The following is a 2,622-nucleotide window of genomic DNA, read 5'->3' on the forward strand; positions in this document are numbered from 1 at the left end:
CATACTACTAGCATCACTTAAAACATCATGAATCTAGATAATGAACGTGCTAACATTTTTACTAAAAGACAAGAAATATATAAGTGAAGTTTGATGTTCTCAAGATGTATGCCACGAAAAATCAAAACAAAATGCAAGACATAAGCAAAAAAACAAAAACAAACAAAGCAAATCAAATACATCTAATGCATCCCCCCAGACTTAAACTTTTCATTGTCCCAATGAAAATTAGAAATGATATATGGAGGAGATTTATGATGTTTAGAGAAGTTACCAAGTGATGAGCTCCAAATGGTTGGCATTCATGTTTTTAAAGATACTCCTCTATCCAATGCTCACATTCCTCCACAACTTTAAAATCTACAAAAATAAGATAGACAAGAAAAATTAAGTAGAAGATACAAATTTATTATGAGGAAAGAAATGAAATTAAAAAGAAACTAGAAAATGAAAACAAGATTGAACTTGGGTTGCCTCCCAAGAAGCGCTTGTTTAAGGTCATTAGCTTGACCACCTCATTAGATTCATCTAAATCTTGCTCTTGGAGGGGTAAGATATTTTATCACCCTCCTACCAAGGGTTCTTATTTTGGTGGGAGCTTTCAACATTTGCATTAAAAAGTGAAGTAACACTCTCTCCATCTTCGTCTTCTTTAAAGTTCTTTCAGGTGGTCGAAGACGGTTCAGATTGAGCTTTCAATCATTAGCCCAAGTAAAATCTGCACATGCAAAGAAAGTACAAATCTCCCACAAGCATATTAGATAATATAGAGCCATAACCATATTAAGATAAGCAGAATAAGAAATAAAAACTGAATCACATCCAACAAAGTCAATAATATGTACCTCTATAAAATTTCCTAAAAGATCACAAGAAGTACTAACCTTACTTTGCTGAGAGATACCTGAAATTTCTAAACATGTAGAAGTGAATTCCTCTGAATCAAATGATAGTTCTGACTCTGGCTCAGGTGTTAGTGATATCAAAGATGGTGATTCTTGAGACTCAACCATATCTACATGAGTCCCTACACATTGTTCCACAACATGATCAATTCTTACAACCTCTAAGGGTTGTATGAACAAAGGAAGTGATCCTTGAGATGCTGCTTCTACAACACAACTCCCTACACATTCTTCCATATCATCATCATCAACACAAACATTAAAAAATAAACCAACATCTATTACCTCAATAGGAGAATCAATAACTTCACTTGCAGTTTTAAGTTGATCTACCACATCACATTTATCATCTGAAAGTTCAATGTCACTATAACACCCTATAAAATTTGGAGGTAGATCTGAAAACTTATTTACTACTACATTATCAATAAAATCCTCATCTGAAGAGTCTTCATCTTCATATACATTCAAAAATCTGTACTCAACCATATTAGTGTCGCAGGATTTGTCGAAGTCTTTATTTTCATTGACCCCCATTAACCTTTGTGGAAAAGGAACCCTTAGTGAAGGTCCTGGGAAAGATTGAACTTCCTTTTTCCCAAATTCCCTTTGAGCTTTTGGAGGAGGACCAACTTGCTTATATAGTGTTGGTGTGATCAATCATTGAGGGAAAGATACTTGTGACCTTTGGGAACTTCCTGGAGAAATGGAACTGAGTTCTTGTGATCTTCTATTATTCTTCTACTCAATTTTAAACATGTCCTTATTCATAAGTTCTTCATGATTTTTTTTCAATTCTCAACCCAACATCATCACACTTTTCACTAGATCTTGTCTGCGAAGGAGGGGGATCTTCTTTAAACCATTTTCAAACAATACTTTCAATCTTTGCCCCCAAATGTTTGAACTACCCGTTCTGTGACTTATGATTTTCAAAACTCATAGATGGTTGAGTTACAATTTGCTTGACAGGCTCTATAATATTTATGACTTGTACTTCTTGAATGTTTGAGGGAGATTTCATCCAACCTATGTTCGACCATTCATGGAGGTTCAATGTCACTTGATCAATTAACATATATGCTTCATTTACACTTTTGTCCATAAAAGAACCTCCCACTGATGAATCCAATAAACTCTTATCTGAGAAAGAAATTCCCCCATAGAAATGTGCAGAATCAACCATTTTTCAAAACCATGATGAGGGCACTATCTTTGAAGACTCTTGAATCTATCCCATGCTTCAAATAATGATTCTCCATATGTCTGAGCAAAGTTTGTTATGCAATTCCTCATATACACTGTTCTGCTTGGAGGGAAAAATGATTCAGAAATTGCTTCTCCAATTGCCCCCAACTTGTGATGCTTTGAGGACGGAGAGAATATAACCAAGTCCTTGCTTTATCCTTGATACTGAAAAGAAATGTCATCAATTGAACTGCATTTGCTGACACTCCTTCACATTTCACCATATCACAAATCTCTAAAAATGTTTCAAGATGCAGATAAGGACTTTCTGATACTTCTCCTCCAAATTTTTGACCTTGTATCATGAAAATTAACTCTGAGTCTAGTTGGAAACTTTCTGCTTCAATTTGAGGTTGCACAATGGGAGATAAAAATCTTGCAGAACCCGCTTGACATGTTAATACTCATGAATATTCAAGAATCAAAAACAAGAAATAAAACGCAATATGAAAAGCAAGAAAGAAAATGC

At 34.7% G+C, this 2,622-nt stretch overlaps 1 non-coding gene across 1 annotated transcript; it reads left to right on the forward strand.

Annotated features, from left to right (window-relative positions):
* Positions 1 to 2,097: 2,097 nt before the first annotated feature.
* LOC121973901 lies at positions 2,098 to 2,203 on the forward strand. Its single transcript, XR_006109808.1, has one exon. It is a non-coding gene; the product is annotated as a small nucleolar RNA R71 (small nucleolar RNA).
* The last annotated feature ends 419 nt before the right edge of the window (positions 2,204 to 2,622 follow it).

Source organism: Zingiber officinale, chromosome 4A, assembly GCF_018446385.1.
Source record: "Zingiber officinale cultivar Zhangliang chromosome 4A, Zo_v1.1, whole genome shotgun sequence".
NCBI classification, from domain to species: domain Eukaryota; kingdom Viridiplantae; phylum Streptophyta; class Magnoliopsida; order Zingiberales; family Zingiberaceae; genus Zingiber; species Zingiber officinale.